The sequence below is a fragment of the Haemaphysalis longicornis genome, unplaced genomic scaffold (assembly GCF_048455015.1).
Source record: "Haemaphysalis longicornis isolate Haplotype H1 unplaced genomic scaffold, Haemaphysalis longicornis Haplotype H1 scaffold_3, whole genome shotgun sequence".
Taxonomy (NCBI): Eukaryota; Metazoa; Arthropoda; class Arachnida; order Ixodida; family Ixodidae; genus Haemaphysalis; species Haemaphysalis longicornis.
In genome coordinates, this window is record NW_027526335.1 from 122,247,650 (window position 1) to 122,274,603 (window position 26,954).

Sequence of the window (26,954 nt, forward strand, 5' to 3'; positions counted from 1 at the left end):
ACACGTGCTTTCCAGAATTTTGAAGCACACTCAAGACAGGAGAACGCGGGTGTAAGGTCCACTTATGAGATTAGCGGCCAGGCGCCAGGGCTGCGCGTGAGAACCCGCCACTCTGTCTGGTGGCTCAGAACTGTAGACTCTACGCTGCAGCCGTCGCCAATTCGTCACGGCGCGCACGGGAGACGGATTGTCTGGCCCACCGCATACCAGAAGGATAATCCCCCATTGAGAAAGCAGACGGCGCCGCCGGATTTCGGGTACCGTCTGCATTACGCGCGGAGGTGGTGGGATTACCGGCGTCGAAGCGCGCGCCACGCAAGACCCCATTGTTAACGCGCCCCGACCGGCACAGTGCACTGTCGCCGTCTTTCGCTCTCACCCCGCGGGGTCACGCGCACCTGCTCGTCTGCGAGCATGCCGTTGACCCAAAGATGGCGGCGCCTCATTGAATATTCCGTGGCGTGCTGAGTGACAGCTGTCTACGTGAATTTGGGCACTCCCTTACGCATGTACGAACGCTACAGGGGCGTTCCCGAGAGAGGGTGATCTCGAGGTTTTATAAGGCCGAACTTGGCCGTTGGAAATCGTTCTTGTCTGAGCGCCGAGCTGGGCAGTTCCCGGCGGGACAAGGAGTCTCGACCGTTAAAGCTAGGTTGGGATTTGTGAGCCCCCTAGGATAAAGCTTAGGATCGCGTCGGAAGTTTAGGGTGCAGCGCCGTACCGGGCAACGAAACGGATCCTGCGGCGAGACAGGGTCTCGGCCGTCGTTTCTCGAGCGGTTTGTGTACGCTCCGAGGATAGGAGAGTTAGACGAAGTTGAGGAGCTCCAGTGATTTGTGCACACTCGGAGCTAGCGTCTAGCTCAAGTTTGAAGTTTTTCTTTTTATTGCTCATGTACCCAGTTTTTTCTGCTGTAAGTAGCTGTATATAAACTCTTCATTTCACTTAATCAACCCCAACGCCTCGATTTCGTCAATTAGACCACCGTCCCCAAGAACTTCTACACCATCGCCCTGCCAGCCTCCTGCCAAATCAACCGGAGCCCGGGTGATTGGGCTCCTGATCGACACCGGACTTCGGGGAAACGAACCACTTCAATCTTTACTGCGGGTATGCGATGGCATCACATCATTTAAACGTCAAGGTCTTTTGTCGTCGACTGTAACCGTTAGCCTGTCATACAGAGAGTAGGAGGTTGTCTGGCATGCCGTAGTCTCAACTTTAAGCTTCTCTAATGTGAGGTCTAAACATATGATGTTATGCCCAATTTCACACTGACGCCAAACATCTTCAATTGGTACTTATGGAATAGCGTACACCTACCTGCCTCACTCACCTTATTTTAAGTGGTAGGTACCGGCTGCAGTCGTAAGACCTCATAGCGGAACGATAGGCCTAAGCACGGCCGTCCGGACACATACCCGAGAGTACCTGCAGTCAGAATAGAAAATCTTACAAGAGTTGCAACTGTCCGCGGTAGAGTACCGGTCAACACTCTATACAAAGGGATGTATACTACGACAGCACGTCTTATATGTGCTGCTGGGTGCATACATCAAGTAGTCGATAAATGAAACAATCCAATACTTTAAGAATAATCGATTAAAATCGGAGATCACAAAAATACATGTGATTCAATACTAAACTCTGCTTGTGCTCTCAGAAGCACAGTTTTCATATATACTAGAGGGAAATCTGTCGGTGCTTAACGGGCCGTTGTGGGTGCCGCCATTGCAGCTGGCGACGTTTCTGAACTACTTAGCTTGGTTGGCTACAAGGCTTCCATTTCTCTCGAAGCCAAAATCAACAAAAAAAAACGAGTAATGTCTTTTTCCTGTTCCTACTGCATATTTTAAATGCAGAGCATTTCAGTAACTCACGATGTCACCCGCGTTGGCGTCCGTAGTCCGCGTCCGCATCGCTCCCCCTACACTATATAAAAAAATAATACTTGCCGGCGCCAGGTTTCGATCCTACGACTCTGCGGGCGGAACGCAAGGTGCACGGTACTCTACCAACTGAGCCACAAAGCCGACACAGAACGGAAGGTTACGAACGTGCCTTATATTCTTCACTTATTCAACCGTCGGCCAGAGGTGCGCCCTCTCAACCCGCGTCCTCCTCGCCTTCTCTCCGCTCGCAACGCCCTCTCTCGCCGCGTTCGGTTCGGGCGCACAACAGGTGGGGACGTGCGCAACACCCTCTCTCGCCGCGTTAGGTTCGCGCGCAAGAACAGGTGGGGCGCTCGCATCGCGCTCTCTCGCCGCGGTCGGTTCGCGCTTAAACCACATATGTCGTTCGCGCGCGCTGCGGTCGCTAACATCTGTGGCGTGATCGTGAAGTCAGCATCACGCGTTCGCGTGGTGGCGATTTCGGCGCTATAACTCTCTCTCGCGAGGGGCATTGGATTGGATTCGATTGGATTGGCTTGGATTTGGATTGGATTGGATTAAAGTGGATTGTGTTGGATTGTGTTGCGTCATAGCCGCGCCACGTTGCGTCATAGCCGCTCCACGTTGCGTCATAGCCGCGGCAGGGGGTTCACGGCACGTTTCACCATCGACTTCATCGACAATGTCTACGCTGGAAGACAACAATTACAACAACAACAACCAATACGTAATCCATACGACTTGCAGGCGCGCGCCCCCGCAGAAATGCTCTGCATTTGATCGTGCCCCTCGCGAGGGGGATGTTTTTTTTAGTGCCCTGCTGTTATCTGCATTTATTTCCTCTTCATCCTGCATAAATATTCTTCTGGCTTTATTTTATAATAACAAAACATCTTTACTAATATTCTGCAGTAATATTATTGCTTGTTTACAGCCAGAGGCAGCTTTCCAGCCATGCCAAGGACAAGTGGAACGTGCCTGCCTTGTACATGACGGAACGCTCCCAGAAGGGCGGCTTGCCTAGACAGTGGCGCTAGGTTTCCTTCTACCATATATTAGTATAAAATTCTATGCTCAGACGCCTACCAGGATGTAGCGTCCATTTAGAGTGGCATACCCGCTGGGTATTGGGTAATGCATTATAACGAAAGATGTTCCGTGGTCGGCGGAGTTGCAGACTGTCAGTTCTTACGGAGATTGCTTCAGCTGTCTGTGTTGCATATAACGAGTGAGATTGAAAATTGTTGTGAGCTATGCACATAATCACACAACCTATCACAACTCGAGGCGTGCGGCGCGAGCCGGGTATGACGCCCCAAAAACCAGCGGTGTCAGATGAGCGTTGCAGGATGTCTCCGGGAATGGTTGACGCAGCGCTCACCGAAAGAGGGTAGGCGGCTGCAGCACGTGCAAGACGGGCCGCCTTGAGAGGTGAAGGTGCCGATGACACGAACAGGCAGCTCTGGCGATGACTTATGAACAGAAATGGCTTCGGTGGCACCTGTCGAAAGATCTGGTCAAAAGGTGACGGGTATGGTCAGAGTTCACCACAACGTCCAGGAGCATATGGCACAGAAGTCCAAACTAGGCTTTTACCTTCGCATTTGTAGAAAGTTCTACGCATTCTCTGTAATTTTAGAGCGCAAGCTCCTGTTTATTTTTCGCAAGCATCTGATAACCCCACTACCGCCGTTAGCTGCCGACTGCTCAACTTGCCAAAGGGGCATCGGTGTATGCGAGGGAATAAATATTTGTGAAAGAGGTGTCAACGGTGGTGAGGAGGAGCCTCGGAGCGGCGTCGAGTAAATCGATGACACCGGAATGAAAACTGGACGGGCTAGACATATACTGCTTTGCAGTAAATGAATACAAAAAATGGTGAACCGAATAAAGTCCTTCATTTCCACAATATTGCAAATTTCGAGAACGCTCGACTGTAATCCTTACATTCCCGTAACTGAAGAAAGTTGGTCAAACGAAAGTTTGAAAAACTCAGAAATTAGAAAAATATAAAAAATTACAGAAAATGGCTAACCGTGTAACGCCTTCATTCCTGCAATAATAGAGATTTCAGCTAAGTTCACCTGTAATCGCTATCATAGCGTAAATGAAGATATTATGTCGAACGAAAGTTTCAAAAACTAATACAATAAGAAATATATAAAAAATACGGGAAATTGTGCACCGTGCAACGCGGTAAATTTCCAAAATAAGGCAGATTTCGCAAAAGTTCGACCTGTAATTGCTGTTAGAGCGTACATAGACATAATCGGTCGAACAAAAGTTTGAAAAACTAAAAAAAAAAAAAAAAATAAGAAATAAAGAAACTGGCGAACCGCATAACGCCCTGCATTTCCACAGTATTCAGGTTTCGCGGGCGTTCTACCTGCAATCGCTATACAAGCGTAAACATAGATAATTGGTAGAGCTCAATTTCGGAAAACAAAAAATGCGAGAAAGTGTATGATAACTACTCAAAATGATGAACCTTATAGCTCCCTGCGCTCCTCCAGTAATGCAGATTTCGAGAAAGTTCAACCTGTAATCGTATATTAGCGCAAGTGGAGATAATTGGTCGAACAAAATTTTGAACTAAAATTAAGAAAAATATAACAAATGACGAAAAATGGCGAACCATATTACGCCCTGCATTTTCACGAGAATGCAGATTTTGCAGAAGTTCCACGAGTAATTGTTATAATAGCGTAAATAGAGATAATTGGTCGAATAAAATTTTGAAAACGACGAATTAAGAAAAATATAAAAAAATATGGAAAATGGTGAGTAGTGTAGTGTCCTGCATTTCCACAATACGGCAGAATTAGCAAAACTTCCACCCGTATTTATTATAATAGCCTAAATGAAGATAATTGATAGAAGCAAAATTTCGAAAAAATAACAAATAAGAAAAAATATAAAGGATTACCGAAAATGGTGAACAGTATAACGGCCTGCATTTCCGCAATAATGCAGATTTCGCAGAAGTTCCACGTGCAATCCTTAAGTAGCGTAAATGTAGATGATTGGTCCACAAAGTTTAGAAAAACAAAAAAAAGGGCCGTAAACAACTCACACTCAAGAAAAGAGGCATACCAATGCCACGCATTAGTAGACAATTTTATGAATTTCTGGCAATTTTTTAACGTGTAATGAGGTTTGACAGTGGGTGTGAAGCACTATTCACACCGGCTGCTAGGGTAACCACTACAGACTCCATCGCACTGGACACAGCATCGATAAACTTCGAAGGGAAAGTCACACGCGGCAAGCAACCCGTTGATCAATGTACACCCGGCGTCAAAATAAGCCGGGGCACGCGAGCGCGTCGCAAAATGTATCGCCACGTCATCTGACGTTGCATATCTGGTGTCGAGACACCGATGTCCGAACAAGGACGAACGTTCACTTCGTTCGTCCTTGTTCATTTTGCGCTTACTTACACGATGAATGACCAAATCGCCCAAGAAACCACTCTGAGGATTATGTAGCTTCGACACCCTAAGCTCCCTTTTCCACTGTGCCCGGGCTGCCCCGTGACAGAACAACTGCACACATTTTGTTTGCACTAAACCTTTTCTTTTCTGTGGAACTCAAAAGGGCAGAAAGCAGCAAAATCAATCGTAACATTATGCAAATGTCCTTCATAAGCTCTGCTGATAGGCGAATTAAATGCGATGCTCTTAAAATGGAATTTACGACCGCGTTTCGGTTCCAATTATGAGAAAGGGGCATGTTTTGGGGAACTGCTACCACGAATATCCTCAACGGAATCAGTTGTGAGATAGGGCCGCTATATTACGGAGGCTTTTATGTTTTGTCTCCTGCAATAAGAATGGTTCCTTAAAAAGTCAAAATTTTATCTTCAGAGCCGCTACATTAATTTGAAACTCCTTGTACAGGCAAGCCGACTGACGAACAACATCTCGAATATCAATAATAATATGCGGGTACGCAAGATACGTAAAAGAAATAATTTATGCTGAGCGATCGCAGGAACTTTAGAGTCGACCAGAAAGATAAGTTCTACTTAGTGCTGGATGCTGGATTTCCACATGGTTAAGGTTCAGCACATGGTATCTTCAAACAACGCCCTTATACATAGACAGCCTTATCAAGAAGGCTAAGAAATCTGCAAGGAAATCACTACCGCATTGGCTATGTAACAAAGTATATTTGTGAATAAATTTCACGAAATTCATCCAGGTACCTCAGACACAATGGAGAAGTATGTGTGCTGGTACCATTTGTTAGCCATCCCTCGAGCGACAATCAAGGGACTATCAATTCCTTGTGGTTCTTTTAAAAGCAGGGAACGATGGAAGGAAGAGGAACGAGTCGAGTGCGAAACGAATGCGTTGAAAATATCGCCAAACGCACGAAGCCGTGTTTGCAAGTAAATAGAAAGAGATATTAGCGGATTGCATCTAACACGGAGACATATAAGGCTGCCCCAACTATCATGCACCAAGATTTAAAAAAGAGAAAAGAAGTAAATCGAAGAAAACCTAGTGCAAAATGTTTCCACTGCATTGGAGTAGTCGCCAGTATTTATTTTTTCGTTAATGAGATTTCTTTATGTAATCGTCATTAATGGTCCAACACAAGAACTACTGTCCCAATCACCAAACTGCCAATAAGGCACATTTAGTGCCTTATTAGCACTGCGGTATTTTCAGGGACGAGCTTCTAGCTTAGCCATTCATTCTGACTGATGAAGAGGCCCGTGAAATAGGGACAATACCACGTGAGGGCGCTCTCAACCACATCATAAAGCAGCGCCCTCAAATAGGCTAATTGAAAGCAACTGCATTGCCTGTCACACGGCTGAAGGGATTGCGTATCACCTTCATAATGGCATGGAAGGAGTAGCAACAGCTAGTTTCGCAGAGCGCGCGTGGAAGATAACGCCTAAACACAGTCACTATTTCTTCTTTCTTTCTTTCTTTCATCTGGCTAACTCAGAGGGAGCCTGATCGAGTGTACGGCTTTGTTATGGGAGCGGGAGAGCTCTCACGTGGTATTTTTCATATTTCGAGGGATTTCTTTGTCAGTCAGAATAAATGACAACGCATTTAGTTGGTTGCTGAAAAGACCGCAGTCAGATGCCTCTCTTGGGTACCTTTAAGTACCTCATTGACACTTTAATGATTCAGACAGTACTTCTCAAGTGAGACACCTAATTACAATTACATAAACAAATGTAATAAAAAAACAGTTACTGGGGACTACTATACTGTATTGGAAACATTATGCACTAGGTTTTCTTCGAGTAATGCCATTGCTCTTTTTTAAAATCTTGGTGCATAACGGTTGAAACCCCCTGTATATTGCTGTTCGGGCATTTCGCTCACTAAGATGAAGAAAACACTCCAGAACGCGGATTGAAAGCGAACATCAAACAGACAAACAACCATAAAAATAAACTGCAGGTTAAATGGTTAAAGTCGTGGATTAGGGCCTGATCACGTAAGAAGCCACAGACATTGGCGGGAGATTAAAGATGAGCAGTAATGATTCAACTCCAGCCAAGTTCCACCTTTGAAGCGCATGCATGAAACAATTAGGAGTGCTTTCGGCCCTACTCAAAAGGCTAGATGCAAACGCAGACAATTCACTGCGTCCCAGGCAACTTTCGGAAGCGAACTCTGAAAGCGAGAATGCCATGCAATCAGTGACACATACCGCGAACCGATAGCGTGCGACTACGTGAAGAACGCAAAGGGGACAGACCTTCAGCCTTGGCCCAATCAGGCCATCGCGGTAAAGTTCGACGCTGCAGAATTTCTTGAGGATTCGATGCAAAAAATATCGCGAGGGCAATACCTTTCTCGCCATACCGTACGCATCACCTGGGCATCGCGCACGGCTCAACGGAATCTCGGTTGGCAGAGCTCGGTGTGCATTTACTGGTGAAATAGCACCTCATCAAAATGTGCCAGGATTCCAGGAAGCGTTGCACAAGAAAGCGCTCGTTTCCGCACCGCGTATTGTTCTGTGGGCGAATGTAAAGGTGAACGGCATTAGTAAGATGCTTGGTAGTGGGTGTGCGCTGGAACTGTCTTCAACTTAAGCGCCTTCGAATGTTCCAGGTTTGTTTGTGAGATGCCCGTGTTCACGCTTGATTGTCCTACAGCGAATAAAATTTGGCTGTTCGGGCGCTGTGCACCTCGTAACGGTGGCGGTTCTTCGGTACATCATGCGGAAATTATTGGCCACGGCATGCCTTCATACTTGCGGATTTCAAGGGCATTACACTCAAAATGTGGGAAGGATGAAACATTTTTGCAGGGGAAGGATGATGAAGAAGGCCAGGTGTTAGCTCCGAGCCACATGATCAATAGGGATAAAACAACTCGCGCCGTGACCATTCAAACCACATACGCATTAGCTCTAAACACTAAAATTCGAACTTTGAACGACGGAAGTAGCTTTAGTGCTTCATGTTTGGTTTTCTTCGTGCCAACAACATGTGATTATTTCTCCTCCTGAACGTCGCCCCGCGCACCACCTGGACTGAGTGCTCATGTCAACAACATGCTACTTTGACGTGTCATTCATTTCACTTATTTTCTACATTTTCCTGCAATAAACAGTCATTGAACCCCGTTGAATATCTGTTGAATATACCAATTTTGAATATACCAATGTTGAATATACCAATTTTTACCGAATAATTGTTTACCGTAGACTACGGACGTTCGTATAGCTCACGCGTGGTTTGAAAGTGTGAATATCCAACTTCGGGCGTTTGAAGCGGTACCTTTCTTCCAGGCATATGCCTTAAAGGAGCCATGAAGAGAAAATACAACTTCGTTTAGTTTGAAAGAACTAGGATTCAGTATCTCACTCAGCTACATTACAGCCACAAAATATGTTTTTTTAACGAAAAAAAGCTAGAAGTATATAAAAACTTTCAAATTTTGCGCCACAGTGACGTGTTATGAGCAAGAATGACGTCATACGGGCCAACAATAAAACATAATTTTCAGTGCGTTAACTGCACGTTAGCATTCAAGTGATGCGGTCAAATGGAACTAGAGGCCCCATTACAGACGTCCGGTCTTGTGTCGTCGCGACAGGTCAGTTAGGGGGCCGCCAATCGCACAAACAAGGTTCCGTGACGTCATAGAAAAGTTGCGGGAAATTGGCTAGGGGGTCGCGACTGCTTCACACGTTTTCTTTAATATCTCCGTTATTTGTGCGAATATTGCGATGATATTGGTATCATTGTTATCGGGACTAAGCAGTCTTTCTAATAAATCCAACTTGTATTTTGTCTTCATGGCTCCTTTAAAGAAGCCATGAAGGCAAAATACAAGTTTGTTGTATTCGATAGATTTCGTGTTTTATTATAGTGTCCCAAGCGCTTGTCAGAATGCGAACGATGCTTTATTAACTGAGAAATTAATTAATTCAAGTTAAAATTTTGATTTTTCTGCTAAATCGTGCGTTTTCGTGGTCTGCGATGACATCACGGGAACCGGCCGCTCTGCAGCCGATTGGGACACGGTCGGGCTATATCGGCCATATCGGCGGCGTGCGCTGTGACCAACGCGCGCACGCCGCCGCTCTAGCCCGGCCATGATTGGGAAGCACTGTTTATCGTTAGTGAACCTAGATGGCGCCACCATACCGTTGCAAGACGTTTTCTGCCTTTGATTTGGGTTCTGACCGTATTTAAACCTGGCTTGTTGTTGTTCACGGAGAAAACAATCGTTTCATGAAATATACTGCTCGCTCGACAAATATGGTCGCGTAAGACAACGTTGCTTTCGTCAATCGGCCAGTGTCGTCTGAGACAGCCCCAAAGCCCCGCAGTCCTGTGCAGCTAAACAAAGCGTAGTGCGCGCAGTATCAACAGCAGTACGCATCGGTACTTCTATGTTTACGTGTGCTTTCGTAACTTCCCCTCTTTGTCCCACCTTTCTTGCGGCTTTAAAAAGAATGTGACCTAAATTTAAGCGCTAATAGCTCGTTCGGCAAGCTTATAAGCTCTGCCTAATTTGAGTTTGCTAGTGTCGCCCACCGCCAATCGCAGAGCTGTCTCGTATTACATCATAGGTTCTGTTGTGGGAAGTGAGCTAGTGGGTCGCATGGCCATTCCCTTTTTTCCTAATTATGTAGCTTATTTGAGCGAAGTTTACGTTAAAAGGGCTGTCAGGATATTCGAACGAGCCAATCGTTTGAATGAACCAAAGTTGTGTTTTCTCTTCATGGCTCCTTTAAAAATTCGCACAATGTAGTGGTCGCGAGTCAATACCAGAAAACAGATCACTGAAAACTGTGATCTCATGATAATGTGTCGTACAGTTTGAGTATATTGATTACTGAATGCAGCTGTTCATTATACAATGCAGGCTTCAGTTTTCTAGCGGAAGTGGTCAAGTAATCATCTCCTTCAGACATTAATTTGACTCCGAGAATTTGAGTGTCTGGTGCTTCCTTGCGTATTGCTGACGTCATGACATTATTCTTCTTTTATAACGACGACTTGATTTTCCTTCGTGTGTCTTTGCAAAACTTGCGTAGGGTTCATCACCATCATCATCGTCTTCATCATCATCGACATCGACATCATCACCGTCGTCGTCGTTGACGTCGTCGTCATCATCATCACCCTATTTAACCTTTTCGGCCCTGGTGTCCTATATTTAGAACATTAACCAAATTCTAGCAATTCTAGAACGAAACCAAAACAGCTAGTTTTCTGAGAAATAGTTCTTCAACGGTGCTTCTTTCGACAGATGTCACCATTCGTGTTTGCAAAAACTGAATGCAAGAACCAGAAAGGCATTGCAGTGAAGAAAAAATTGACATCGCGGTGACCCCAAGGACCCAAGCCCTAGTTGGATTACAAGGCTGCAACTCTAGAAATGCAATACCAGTTTTATTTTTGTTTGTGGACTCTGTGGTTCTTAAAATTTTGGAAAAGAAGCGAAACTTTATCCTGTCTCACTGTAAAATTTTAATTGCCTAATGACCTTATTAAATGTCGTAAGAATAAACAGATAATTACTTGCACCACAAGATCAATTCTTGTTTGTAAACTTTTAGGATCAAACAATCAAGCAAAACACCTACAAAAAGGCTTTTTCTCAGAAAAAGTCGGCAGAAATTGAGGGAATTGTCTACTAAAGCCTAGTATTCTTATGCCGCTAGTCTTGAATGTGTGTTTTTTTTACAGCCAAATTATTTGGTTTTTCTAAATCCTGCCGACCGATTATCTCCATTTACGTAATTATAACCATTAGAAGTGGAACATTCGCGAAATCTGCAATATTGTGGAAATGCAGGGCGTTACACGATGCGCCATTTTCCGTATTTTATGTTTTTTTTTTATTTTTTTAGCTTTCCAACATTTTGTTCGACCAATTACCTCCATTTACGCTATTGTAAAGGTTACAGGTGAAACTGTCACCAAATCTGCATTATTGTGGAAGTGCAGGGCGTTACACGTTTCACCGTTTTCTGTTTTTTTTTAATTGTTTAATTTTTTAGATCTTCAAAATTTCGTGTGACATATTATCTCCGTTGACGTTATTATAGCGATTACAGGGGGAACTTCCGCGATATCTGCATTTCTGTGGAAATACAGGGCATTAAAAGATCCTAGCCGGGGCGGGGGGGGGGGGGGGGGGGTGCAGTGTTACTCGGCAAAGGATGCTACGCAATAATGAAAAATTCCGGGATTAAGGGTTATATTCATTTCAGGACTAGAAAGCCGCTCTCATAGACAAGCATCACAAGGTCGGAGTGGTTGGATGTCAATAAAGAAATAATTGAATTTTTATTTGGTGCTGTTTGTCTCCATCGGTCACAGCAGGCTTTCCTTACGGAGCGTACCCACTCGTCATGTTCTCCCCACAGCCTTTATCGGTATAGTTAGAAAACGACAAAATTGAATTCTCAATCTGGGCTGCTACCATTTCCCTTTTTTCCTCCTTTTTGGATATTGGTAGACGTAGCCAGTTGTGCGTGATTTCCGGAATTTATCTACTGTAATTTTTTTTTGGTGCAGGATTCCGTTCATTAAGTGCGGATACGAAGTAGCCCCTGTTGCTCTCAATAAAGCGTAAAAGCACTCCATTTAGCACGCGGGGATAACATTTGCTGTATCCCTTACGCTCAAATATATCACTGAATATTTCATCCCTGTATTCGGGTTCTTAATATGGACACACGTTTCCACCGCAATAATGTATTCATGTGATACGTCAGGTGAAAGCACCTCGATTCATGGTAGATAAAGCCTATCCTGACGGGGCTCATAGAATCACGCTAGTTCGACCAAGAGGTCTGTAAACGTGTAAATCAAAAGACTATGTAAACAAAAACGCAGCTCCTCTAAACCTTTCCCGATAATAGCATTAACTTGCATTGCAGCTTTCTTTTTACAGCTTTGTTTCCTTCCTTATCTAGGCCGCTGCCGACGGTGAAATCAATTATTACTGCATTGCTGTTTTTTCTTCCTTTCTTGGTAACACAGCGGCTGCCTCCTGTTTACAACCATCGAAGGTAATCAGTGCCGCCAGCTGCTAATTGAGTTCAGAGAGGAGCTCCTAGAAACAGCTTTCGTCCCATTATAGGTCCGTGTACCGTTGAAGGAAACCCTACAGTGTTATTTGTTCATTATAGGGAACCTCTTTATATCTTGTTGTTTTATTGGGTTTACAACAGAACCTGGTTGCGGATAAAATAATTGTGCTTTGTTAGCGATATCTGTGGTTGCAATGTGTATTTTCTTCCTTTAAGCTGTTATCGCGATTTGCGGCAACATTAGTGAGGCCAGGTGTACAAGGGAATAATCGAGAAACTTCAAATGGTTTCTGATCCCCTGGTGTATGTGCACCTGCTGGCCGTGATGTGGTTTTTTAGGTGGGCAAATAAAAATTAGCTGCTCCTTGACTAAGGCACGAAGTTTTATATATGTTGTTTTGCTGTGTGTTTGTATATCTGGTTTCCGATGATCTCCTACTTTTGAAGGCGTTAGACAGGACAGGGGTTCAAAAAAAGATAAAGGAAACATACAACTTTGGGGTCACCGATTCGGAGTACCTGCTGGCTGTGATCCTCTTTTTATGTGGGCCAATAAAAATTAGTTGCTGCTAAACTAGAACTAGAAATAGTTTTACTTAGCGCTTCCCAAATGCGTTTAGTCGTCTACGATTTCCATAATGCATCGCCTATCTCTTGTTTTTGCGATTGCCTTAAGACTCCATGAATCAGTGGGTACTCCTGCAAGCATAGTTTTGTGCGAAGCCTTAAGTAGCCTAACAAAATGAATTGCTTTTCTGTCTCAGCGATGCCTCTTCTGACCTAGTGTTTCTGGGGTGCCAGAGCTGCCATGCAACCTGGATGTTTAAAGTAGTCAGACCGATGCTTTACCGACTGTGCCACGCAGGCTGATTGTCTTGCATGAGCAAAGCATTGGACAAGCTGTCGGAGCAGCGCGCGTTGCAGCAGACCCCGCAAATTCTCGTTGTGCTAACGATGCTCGGGTGCTTATGTCTTAAAATAAATATTTGAAGTTAACCTGGATGGTCATCTGGATGGTCACCAAAATCACGAACCATGAACCCGACACATTCATGTGGAAGGTTCACAAAAAAAAGGGCATACTCGGTGTATGCAAGAACACCTACGCTCACACGCAACCCAACATAAGAACTACCAACGCTCCAAGAAAATCACGACTGCAAGGAATTTTATTAGCAGCATGTCGAAAAATGGCCAGATGTTGATTCCAAACTTTCTGCATCAAAATCGGTCGTTTGGTCCAAAGAGATGGGTGTAGCCCGAAACAACCCATTCCCGTTTGAACCCGCCCCGCTTGAACCCATTCCCGAAACGCCCTTCCCGTTTGGCCCGTCCCGTGTACGCCCGTTCCCAAAACGCCCTTCCCGTTTGGCCGCTTTCTGTTTCAACCCGTTCCCAAAACACCCTTCCCGTTTCAACCCGCTCCCAAAACGCCCGCTTCGAATAGCTCAGATAAGTTTCTGAGCTCGCCGTTCACTTACCAGTGAACGCAAGCACGTCTTGTAGAATTCTCAAACTTATCTTGTGTAGCTGTCCAAGACATCTTGATCTGTACATTAGGACAGCTACCACACTTCTATACGACATCTGGGCAAGACCTCCAAGATGTCTACGCAACACCTGAAGATTTATATAGACATTGCCAAGACTGGAGATAGCCATCCTGTAGCTCGGCTAACGCGACGCTATGCCTGAGCTACAAGTCTTGCAAGATATTCTTGATGATATCTCAGAGACTGCTAAAAATTCCAACAAGACGTTTACAGGACGAATACTAAACACCTCATAGCTATCTGGATCGAAAGCAACAAAACGTTTATTCTCCGTTTTGACGACATTCTCAAAAATTTTGAATAGCAATCTACGAGAAGACTTCTAAGCATGCCAGATAGAGACATAATGTCTTGTGAAGATGTTTTCTAGTAATTGTGGAGACATAAAGGAAAACCTCTCACAGCAGTTTACGCCAGCGGCATTGTAGCCATCTTGCTATCATCTTATTAAGATGTCATCAAGACGACTCTTATAGCTCTCTTCCTGTTTTACGCCCAGGGGTATATAGAAATGTGGTTATCAGAATAAGAGTGCACATATATAACTTATTTCATCTAAAACAACTTTGATATTGTATAGATGGGACAGCATAACCACATTTTACTGCATTTCGTGTGGCCTGACAAATATGACTGAGCTAAAGCGTCTAGACACACCTTAAATGCAGCAATAAGCACACTGAGCAACTTTTGCAAGACTAGCAATTTTATTATTCAAAATACACATGACAAGTCAAAATAGAATAAAAGGTGGCCAAAAGATGTGGGAGTAAAAAAAACTTGATATGCATAAAAGGCAAAAATTAGAAACAACCCGTTCTATTTGGCTGCCATAGCAATTAAAACATGCTTATAAAAATGACTAGATACTGAATGCCTTTCAGCCTTTCAATGTTATAGCAAAAAAAAGTCAACTGCAAGAACTAAAAAGAATGATCATAAAAAATAAGTTAGGGATCACCGGAAATATATCAAAACATGTGCATTACAGTGAAAACCTATTCAAAGTGGCCGAGTCTTGATGATGTTTGAAGTGCTGGAAATCCAGGTAGGCTGATCCAATGACGGAGAGTTAACCTTCCTGCGATGGGGTAAACACACTAATCTGAGTATACACAGACACGCACCCAAATGAAACACCCGATGGACACATTTTTGTGTAAGGAGACTTTTTTAGACCACAAGGCAATGCAAAGGTAAATGCTTAAGGTAGCTACTATTTTACAGGTAACCAGTGAACTCTTGCTGAAAAAATTTTTAATGAACCATTCTTTTGATACATGGAAGGCCATGGGTAGGGGAAGTCAACAGCGACTGATGATAGGGGAAGGGGGATAGTGGGTATACATTTAAGAGGCTTCAGAGTGCCACTTATGCAAGATGCCAATAATATGCCCAATATGACAACGTCAGGTTAATAATCCAAATTAGTTGCAGGAAATAGTAAAACGTTGCTTGACAACTATTTTAGGCAATATAAAGCAGCATAAAATTATTTCATCAATTTCCACAATATTAAAGCAAATTTAGAAGAGGGGCAACACAAACACAGGGGGTGTGGAATATTGGCTGCATTCTCTTCCAGGCTACTACCCACAATGGAACATTTTTTTTTGTGGTGGACACCTGACCATTTGGCAAAATTGTGCATCTTGCAATGACAAAATATTAGGCTTGAGCGAAGAGTGTTATTTTAGTTCGAAGCGAATTCGAAGCAACTAGTCCTGGGGTCGAATATTTTCGAAGCGAATTCGAATAGTCGCGTAGAAAACCGGGCTAGTTGGTACAGATTCATCTTCGCAGCGCACAAATGACAGGACAAAGGGGAGGAAAGGCAGGATTCATCTCCAGCGCTTGTCCAGTGTTTTCCTCCTCTTTGTCCTGTCATTTGTGCGCTGCGAAGATGAATTCGAATAGTTGTCAGGTGTCCGAAGAACAAAACAACAGTTGAAGTTGTTCTATGCAAAAGTTTTTATTTGTGAGGTTAGAACATACAAAGGCATCACAGAGAATCCTGTGATAACATGATAAAAAAGATTTCTATATACAGACAAGTCGTAGAAGGAGCATGCTTCCTTCTACACAGGTAAACAACCTACAACACACACATGCATAAAACATCACAGAAAATCATTTGATAACGTATTTCAAGTAAAATAATAATGGCTTAAAGGAGCCATGAAGACAAAATACAAGTTGGATTTATTAGAAATACTGCTTAGTCCCAATAACAATGATACCAATATCATCGCAATCTTCGAACAAATAACGGAGATATTAAAAAAGTGTGAAGCAGTCGCGACCCCCTATCCAATTTCCCGCAACTTTTCTATGACGTCACGGAACCTTGTTTGTGCGATTGGCGGCCGCCTAACTGACCTGTCGCGACGACACATGACTGGACGTCTGTAATGGGGCCTCTAGTTCCATTTGACCGCATAACTTGAATGCTAACGTGCAGTTAACGCACTAAAAATTATGTTTTATTGTTGGCCCGTATGACGTCATTCTTGCTCATAACACGTCACCGTGGCGCAAAATTTGAAAGTTTTTAAATACTACTTGCTTTTTTCGTTAAAAAAACATCTTTTGTGGCTGTAATGGAGCTGAGTGAGATACTGAATCCTAGTTCTTTCAAATTAAACGAAGTTGTATTTTCTGTTCATGGCTCCTTTAAAGACTAGCAGCTCTACACGCAGTGAAGAAGACGTTCCCTGTGACTAGTTTCAAGGTTACAACACAGAACAAAAAAAATCTGAAAATTTAGCTACATATTTTAGGCAAAAAAAAAACATTGGCATATAGACTAGCAGCTCCACATGCACCCGCCGCGGTTGCACAGTGGCTAAGGCGTTGTGCTGCTAAGCTCGCGGGTTTCATTCCCGGCCGCGACAGCCGCTTTTCTGATGGAGGCGAAAAGCAAAAACGCCCGTGCCCGAGATTTCGGTGTACGTCAAAGACCCCTAGGTGGTCAAAATTAATCCAGAGCCCTCCACTATGGAGCACCTCATCGCCTGCGTTGCGTCGGCGAGTTAAGCCCTACCATCAATCAGCTCCACATGCAGTGAAGAAGGCACTCATATCTACTAGTTAAAAGTTTACACCACACACAGAAAAAAAAAAACAGGAACTTGTTTGATGACGTTTCAATAAATATATATCACAGATCTACATGCAAGTAAAAGGTACAGTTAATAAAACAACATTCAGAAATTCTCATGGAGAAAAACTAGTTCTTCCACATGCTGGGGAAGGAGGTGCTCCCTTCTGCAGGTTACAATGGCACCCGTTGTCGAAAACAGCGTTTCACTTGTTGTTTGGGTTGCTGGCACTGAAAGGCAGGCGCGTAGCCAGGATTTTTGTTCGGGGGGAGGGGGGGGGGCAAAGGTTGTTTTCCGCCTCCCCCCCCCCCTAAAGAAAAAAAAAACGCGGTAGTTTGCAAGCTCCCTTAAAGGCTATGAAGATAAAATTCATGTTTGGTTCATTAAAAAGTCTGCCTTGTCCCGACAACAATGATACAAGTTTTATCGCAAACTTCAAAGGAATATTCGATATATAAGTTAAACGTTTGAAGCAATGGCGAATCCCCGCCCCCTTTCCGGCGGCGATTTCACTATGACAGTTCAGGATCTTGTTTGTACGATTGACGCCCAACGACTTAAGTCACCGCCAAGTAACATGATTGCGCGATTGTATCCTCCATTGATCTTATCATTTGAATTCTAACGTGCAGTTAACACACTCATAACTACGTTTTAGTGCCAGCCTATATATATACCACTCCTGCCGATATCACTTCACTGCAGCGCTAAATTTGAAGATTTCTGACATTTGTTGCATTGCTTCGGTTAAAAAAAAACGCCTGTGATTGGAATGGAGCTGTGCGAGTTATACCAAAGGCTAGTTGCTATTCAATTGAACAAGGTTGTATTTTGTCTTTAAAAGGCCCTTTAAGGTTCTCTCATAATATTGGTGTTGATTATGATTGTATTTGTGCCAGGTTAAGTTGTAAACTGGGCGAAAATACGCAGACCGGGTGGTACAAATCTATGCCCGTGATACGGGACGTACATTGCACGCACGGGAACCTTGCGCAGGCATTGCATTAAACGGTCATAGTTTCATGCAATTACTTGTTTTATTTCAACGTGTGTAGTATGATGAGTGTGACATCAGCAATAAAATGACGTAGGCCGTAAGAATTAGATTTTGTATTTAGTTATTCTTGCCCACAATGCAAAGTAAAATGTTTTTGCATTCAACGTCCGTACATTAGCTGCCAGTGTAAAGCCGATGGAGCTCATTCTGTGCAGTATACATGGAATCTTAGCACTTGAGTTATGTGTAGCGCAGGTCTTATCTCCAAAAAACGAGTGGCTATGAATTATGCATGCAAGAAGCGTTACATCACCAGCAATATTTCAACAAATATCAACCCTAAACAGACAGACACCACGCGCAAGAACAGCGCAGTTAAGGGCGAAAATTACACGAACCTGGCAGTATTAGTCCACACGCAAAGCGGAATAATTCAGCCATCGGCATTTGTTAAGTCATGCCAGTTTAAATTTGCGCTTCTGTTTTGAGTCTCAACGTGGTCCATTTCGTATACTATAGCTTCTACCAGAACTCGGGACGCACATGAGAAGCTTGTGCTTTGTAACATAATGAATCTGGTTGACATTTCCGCACAGCTCAAATGTAGAGTCTGCTGTAATGAGCTTGGTGTTCTCAAATAGTTGCATTACTACCGGTCAAGTTTCCAATGCTTTGTGCATAAATGCCCTATTATCTGCCTGAATGCGTGTACTGTCAAGTTATACCTTTTCTGGAGCCGCCACCCCCTTTAGTTACCACTCCCAGATGAGATAGAGCAAGTCACTGCAAAGTTCGCAATTCAATGTTGTATCGAACTTTATATTTAGCAAGAAAAAATAATAACGCATATACGGCGATGTCTGACCATACTGTTGCGGTTAGGCATGTTCTGTGCAAGCTGAGCAAAATATTGCTGCGTTTTGAATTTTGTCGTGAGATCTGAGGAAAGAGTTACAGTCAAACCCGTTTATAGCGAACTGCGATATGCACCGTGATTTGTTTGATATATCCAATAGTTCGATATAGCCGAACCCGCCTATACTAGCTTATTGTTACGAGTTCGCATTGCGCGGTAGCCCCCTCCCCTCTCCCCTCTTCAACTCCACCATCTCCGCATGCAGAAACAAACACAGTAAGGTAGCTATTAACCATACCCAAAATAATCCATTTATTGCAATTAATACAGCTTCTTTCCGCCTTAACTGCCTATTTTGAAAAAAAAAAGCGGTGATTTTTGTTTTCACTTTCGTTTGGGCGGCTACAATTAGCATAGCATTCTCTACACGAAACATATTTGCAGCAGTACGAGTCTGCGTTCTACAAAATCGAAGAAGCATTGGCGGAGCACATCAACTGCCGAAAGCGCTTCACTATAAGCATCGGACGTCTTTCACTCGCGACACCATCGTCAACGTTGGCGAGCTCTTCCCACAGTTCACCGATGCTGCTGTCTTGGTCCGGATTCGCTGACAGGGCGGGTTCCATCGTAAGTCCCACGCGTCGGAAAGAGTTACGGAAAGTGTCGGCCGTCACGGCGCTCCGTGCAAGGCGCAATGTCCCAGTCGCGGCTCTTGCTCCGTGGTCGCGGCCAATCCACATCTCAATCGCCGCTCCGAGACCATGCATTTCGGCGGCCATTCTAGGCGCGCGGAGTTCGATATATCGGATGTGAACTTCGTTATAAGGAATATGTTTCCCATGTATTTCCGTAACTGAAGTATTTTTGTTCGATATATACAGTCAAACCCGTTTATAGCGTACTGCAATATGCACCGCGATTAGTTCGGTAATATCCAATAGTTCGATATAGCCGAACCCGCCTATAACGAGCTTATTGTTACGGGTTCGCAATCCGCAGGAGCCCCCCGCCCCCATCCCCAACTCCGCCATCCGCGTATGCAGAAACGAACACAGTACAGTAGCCATTACCATACCAAAATAATCCATTTATTGCAAGTAATAAAGCTACTTTCCGCCTTAACTGCCCACGTTGCAAAAAAACGGTGATTTTTGTTTTCACTTTCGTTTTGGCGGCTTCAACTAGCACAGCATTCTCGACACAAAACATGGTTTGCACCAGTTCGATTCCGCGTCCTCAAAAATCTAAGAAGCATTGGCGGAGCACATCGACTGCCGAAGCGCTTCAATATAAGCGTCGGACGGATTTCACTCGCGACATCATCGGGAACGTTGGCGAGCTCTTCCCACCGTTCACCGATGCTGCTGTCTTGGTCCGAACTCGCTGACCGGGCGGGTTCCCGGTCGCGAGTCCAGCGCATCGGAAACAGTTACGGAAAGTACTGGTCGTCACGTCGCTCCGTGCGAGGCGCAATGTCTCAGTCGCGGCTCTTGCTCCGTGGTCGCGGCCAATCCACATCTCAATCGCCGCTCGAAATCATGCATTTCGGTGGCCATTCTAGGCGCCCAGAGTTCAATATGTCGGATGTGAACTTCGTTATAGGGAATATGTTTCCCATGTATTTCCGTAACTGAATTATTTTTGTTCGATATATAGCATAATTCGCTCTATCCGGGTTCGTTATAGCCAGGTTTGACTGTAGCATAATTCGCTCTATCCGGGTTCGTTATAGCCGGGTTTGACTGTATAATGCGGTCCTGCCATTTTGGTTTCAAACTTTAATGAAAGGACATAGTTTTTTTAGCTGACGCGTGCATTGCGATTTTTCAGCCGAGAACACACTGCCGGTTTTAAAGCTAAACGATAAAAAAGTATTTGCAGTTCATGAGCATGGGCGGCTCTGGAATGTATAGGGCGCACAGAAGTTTTGTACATTTCGTTGCAGAAGCGGAAAATGGAAATTATGTTTGAAATCTCCTTGGTCCACTAGAAAACGGAGGATTGGGCAGCTGTGCAGAGCCAGCATGATTTTCGGGCATGGTGCGATGCCCGAAACAAGTCAGCATTTTGTTTCCCGGAGTGGACCAAAAAACATGCGTATTGGCATGGCCCCGCATACAGAAAGACCAAAGACTACCATGCTTTAGCATGAAATTGACAGTAATGACACAGTTACACTATTTCCTTGGTTGACAGCGACCATGATGTTCAAACTAAAGCATGGTTTCAGGCTACGACAGGATAGATTGGATAAAAATTGCAAAGTTATTTACCGTGGTAATTCTCGGTTGTTTCGGTTACTTAAGAAATGCTGACGATTGCTCAAAATGTCCTTCATGCAACATGTTAGAATGTATACGTTGCAGTTGTGGATCCAGGAAGAATCACATCAGCGCGCACCCGTATGTGTGTGTGTGGGGGGGGGGTGGATAGAGGGGAGGAGGCGGGTGGAGGTGTGCTGGTGCTCTTGAGATGGCCTGTTGTATGCGGCCCGTTTATTTAATTAGAAAATTCTGTTGTCATGCACGACTGATTGAGCCTTGAAAGAACGATACTCCTGCGCCCACAGAACTTCAAAGAAGGCCAGGAAGAGTTAAAGGAAAATTCTATCAGAAAGGCACGCTCGTTTCTTCGCCACCAGTACGAAGGTCCTTCACTTGCGCTGCGCACGCTGCTTTGGTTTTAAAATTGGGTGTAGCAGTAGATGCACGCGTCGATATGAAACGCGGTAACAAAAGTCCCAATAACGGGCACACCATGCGACAGCGGCTATCTCACATGGAGTTTCGTCCCAGTAAAAGCAAACTATTAAAACTGCAGCCAGAACAAATATATTTTTCACTCTTCATGTACTGATACTAACGCTGTCCCGATACACTCTGAGTAATCCTCTCCAACTTCGTGCATAATAAAATATTTGGGCGTTTACAGGAGTTGAATGTACGTTTTCCCTCATTAAAAGTCGCCTAACCGCTCCACCGTGGGCGCTTTCAATTACCAATTCAAACGCAAATACTGCATTCGAAATAAAACGAGATAGGCATTTTTTATCTCGGAGACACAAGGTACTGTGGTATCGTGTAAATATTAGGAAGTGAATATTTAAATATCAAAGAATGCATAATTGATCTGCGCCGCACAACTTAACGTACAATGCAACCTCCATCGTCAAAAGACATCAGTGATCATGTAAGGATATTATTCACTGGAAGAAAATGACTTACAATTCGATATCGCCGTTGTGACTCCGGCCCGAATATACACTGCTCTGGGCAGCCGCCGTCCAGGGAAAAAGCGGTCGTGGACGCAACGGAGGGGCTTTAGTTGTGATCGAGGTAGAATATGGCCATCTGATGGTTGTTACTGTCGCGACGCCGTCTGCTTGTGGCAGGACTGGCGACCGTGGTGTCTTCATATTTAGGATAAAGTCTGGGACCAGCTCAAGGAGCCGCAGCGCGCCTTTTTTGTCGACCCGCTGTTCTCCAGTTTCCTAGGTTAGGGGAGAATACCGCCCAACAAAGCTGCCTAATTGCAGGGGTGAAATTAATTGTCGCAACATCGCCGTCGGAAGGGGACAACACTCAGTGCGCGCAATCTGAGTCTACTCCAACAAAACCCTCCCGGGCTCGACAGAAACGTGAAATAGGAAGAATGAAGGGCTGACGCGAGGAAGAGGGGCGTACCGTGCTGTGTGTCTCATTCGCAAAGGCCATCTGCCCGCGCACGGCATTCATCCAGCTAAACTGCACGTTTCAACCATAACGTAGCCCCGTCGCATTCTTAAAGTTACCTTGAAGGAGTATTGAATGTGTGCCCATGGCCGCTTGATCTCTCCCTCTCTAGGAGATGGAGCGGCCGTGGTCAGCCACCCCCGTTTGCACGTTGTTCTGCTTAACACACAAAGATCGTCTGTTTCCTATCGGACCTGCATTGTACCAGTCTTCAACCATCAATGGCCGGCGGTCCCTCTTTTTTTCCGCCGCGAGTTAGTGCGGTCCACTCCTTGCTTCCCCTGCAGAGCCAATCTCCTCTGCTGAGAACGACTCAGCCGGCCAATTATTCTCTGTCTTGCTGCATGTCTCGCACAAGGGGTACAACGCATGCCTTTGGCGTACCGTGCGCTGAGCTTACCCGAAGGCACCGTCGCTTTTGGGGCTGCACCCCTCCGAAATCATCCCTCAGCGGTTCGCACCCCTCGGGCGCTTCGTTTTGTCACGGTCGGACTCGACTCCCTTTCCGCAGCGCGGAAAAAGAGTCGAGTCCGGCCGTGCTTTTGTGTAAACACCCATGGGAAGGGCAGAGATGCACTTTCGTGGCATTTTCGTAGCATTTCGTGGAAAGTGCCATTGGTGGCACTTTCGAAGCATATGCAGCTTTGTTCACAGGCGACGCACCAGGCGTACTGGCAGCACGGCGACGGCCGGAAAAATTTCGGGGGGGGGGGCTGAAGCCCGGTCAGCCCCCCCCCCCCCCCCTCGCTACGCCACTGGTGGCGTTATCCCAATCGATGGAATGACCATGATTATTGGCGTGCTCGGCCAGCGTGTTCGGCACTTTCCTGTTCTTGCCTGCGTCCCTTTTATGTTCCTTTATCTCCTGATGAAGTTACCAGTTTTTTCGGCGTAACTGCAGCTGCAGTCTGCACATGGTATCTTGTAGACAACACCGGGGTATCTCTTGCTGTCCAAGCAATCTGTCACGTTCACAAGCTGATTCCTCAGCTTGTATGACGGCATGTGCGCAACGCGAAGGTCATACCTTGCAAAGATACGGCTTAGCTTCGCTTTATTTAGCCTAAAGGCGCACAATCAGAATACTAATGGAAAGGAGGCAGTTACGTCGCCACCAAATAAGAAATGCGAACACGGCGTTATGAAAGGGGACATGCTCCTCGAAACAACTTTTTTTTTAATAATGAAGTTAGGAGGCTGACATTTTAACATCTTGTAGAGATTGAGCTCCTCTGGTCATATATGCAATCAGATTTAGAATAGCTGCTCCGGATAAAATGTTATGCAGCATGACTTGCAGAAAAATGGCTTTTTTGTGCACACTTTCTTTTATAGTAAACATTTTTCCTGAAACTTTTAAAATAGCCTGGGTGGTTCCTTAGGATCTGCAGAGTGCACAAAACTACCTGAAAAAGCCTCATATTCATTTTCCTCACCACGAAAAAAAAAAGACTGGTAGTGTGCCTTTTCTTGTTCTGTATATTTTTGTTTTATGACCGTCAGAAATATCTAAGGACACAAATAGCATAATAAACAAGATTTGTGCACTCTACGTGTTATAATGAACATGTGTGCAAAATGTCATCGTGATACAACAACTTTAAGTGGGAAAATAAGTGTGCACAAACTCAGAAAACGGACAAAAACATCAAACTGAGAAAAACGCAATTGAAAGTTTATTTCTTTGGCAGATTCAGACATTCTTGCTCAAACAACATGAAACTTGGTGGGGATATAGTCTGAAATGTCCACATTGAGGTACTAAAACTAGAACGCCCCTGCTGCATAAGTTGCACCCTCACGGTTCTTGCGGGTGGAGTCCTCGGTACAGGCCCGTTTCACCAGGCTGTGGCGATGGGACCTAGCCGCAGCAGTCAGCCTGGCAAACATCTGCCTGATCCTCCGCTGGTCACTTGCACTGCTTAGTCTAACCAGTTCTTCTGAAGGGAAGATTCCCAGTTCTTGGAGAACTTGCTCAAAGCTAGTGTGGCCCCTGTTGAACCACAACACCGTGAGAGCAGTGGCAGTCTCCACTACAGTGGACTGCAGGTTGTACGATACCGTCCTGTGCCAGATGCGCAGTGCTGCTTCTGTCTCCATGGGTGAGTAGTCGACATTTTTTTCACGCACAGGGGCATGAAAGGCTTGCCACACTTCCTCCTCTTGCTAATCAAGCTTTTGGGGGTGGCTGCAATCTTGACAGTAGTTTGACAGCACCTCAAAATCCAGGCAGAGACCAGTGTCGAGAGAAATGGCAGTGCCAACACAGTTCTGGCTTTTGTGTCCTCGTTTCTGCCAAGTACAATCAAACATCACACTGACGTCACTCTGACCAGTTTGCAACACAGTTACTTGCCTTGCTTCAGCATGGTTGTCAGAGACGACTTCTGTGGCCGCGGCATGAACTTTACTTTCTTGGCAATGTTGTGGAACGTGTTTTGGTGCAGTGGTTTTGGTAGATCAAGAATAGCACAAAACCTGCACTGCTGATCGTGTCCGATGCCAAGCGCGCGTGCAGCGAGTACCGCTTTCACATTGATGGCGAAACTAACACGGGGACTTCCCCTGCAGAGTTCCGGGTTGCGGCCTCCGCGGCCGATGGTGGCAGCGCGCTGCGACGAGTAGATACATACATACACAGAATCCTCCTCCCCCACCACGCCACGTGCCCACACCAGCCAATGACATACTATCAAGACCAAAACACTCCACTGTTGACAACGCACCTTTCTCAACAAGGAACACCTTATCGCGACGACCGCTCCAAATAACCAAATTCTTTTTCGTGCAGGACAACTGATGTTTCACTGATACAATCTCTCCCCCATTTTCTGATGTAGTATGATTCCATCAACTCTCTAGTACGCCTGTCTTTATGCTTAAACAGGATATCAGTCTCGCGGAAAAGCGGATAGCATCGGTGCTTACACGTGTGGCAATGTTCGGCCAGACGTGCGTAACCATCTTTTTTAAGCTTGTTGCGATGCTCCAATAAACGAACGTTTAAAGGAGCCATGAAGACAAAATACAAGTTGGGTTTATTAGAAAGACTGCTTAGTCCCGATAACAATGATACCAATATCATCACAATCTTCGAACAAATAACGGAGATGTGAAAGAAAACTTGTGAAGCAGTCGCGACCCCCTAGCAAATTTCCCGCAACTTTTCTGTGACGTCACGGAACCTTGTTTGTGCGATTGGCGGCCGCCTAACTGACCTGTCGCGACGACACATGACTGGACGTCTGTAATGGGGAATCTAGTTCCATTCGACCGCATCACTAGAATGCTAACGTGCAGTTAACGCACTGTAAATTATGTTGTATTGTTGGCCCGTATGACGTCATTCTTGCTCATAACACGTCACTGTGGCGCATAATTTGAAAGTTTTTAAAACCTTCTTGCTTTTTTTTCGTTAAAAACCATCTTTTTTGGCTGTAATGGAGCTAAGTGAAATACTCAATCCTAGTTCTTTCAAACTAAACGAAGTTGTATTTTCTCTTCATGGCTCCTTTAAGCAGCGACCTGTTTGACCAACATACACTTTTCCGCAAGATAAAGGAATCTTGTAAACAACTGCCACAGAGCACGCACGGTACAAAGGGTGATACATGATTTACTACACACGCACTTTTCTTCTTTCCCGGCTCATATTCAGCACGCCGCTGGACGGCCGGACAAACGCTATTTAATTTAATTTAACGCCACCCTTCTAGAGAAAACACGAGTTTGGTTCACTAAAAAGATTGCCTCGTTAGAATCATACCGACACCACTTTTATCGTAAACTTCGCTCAAATAAGCTACATAATTAGGAAAAAACTCCCACCTCCCCTCGCGGGAACCCCTGTGTAGATGCGACGCATAGGGGGTTCACAGCACGTTTCCATTGAAGGCAGCGTAGGACAGCGGAGGAACGGCGCTGGAACGATGGAGCGGAGCGACGCAGGCACCGCGTTTTATAGCGCGCATAACGTTGAGGGGACGCGCCGGTGCCAGTGCGTCTGCCGCGGCTAAGACGCAACACAATCCAACACAATCCACTTTAATCCAATCCAAATCCAAATCCAATCCAATCGAATCCAATCCAATGCCCCTCGCGAGAGAGTGTTCGCTATCGGAGAGGAGACGGGGTGAGCGGCGGAGAGCGAAGCTGGCGCGGCGAGGAGAATGGGGCAGGGGTGGACGCCGACAACGACGACGGCGCCGGATGCAGGGACGCGGCGGGTGAATGAGATGCCTTCGCATCTAAAAAGGGAATGGCCATGCGACCCACTAGCTCATTT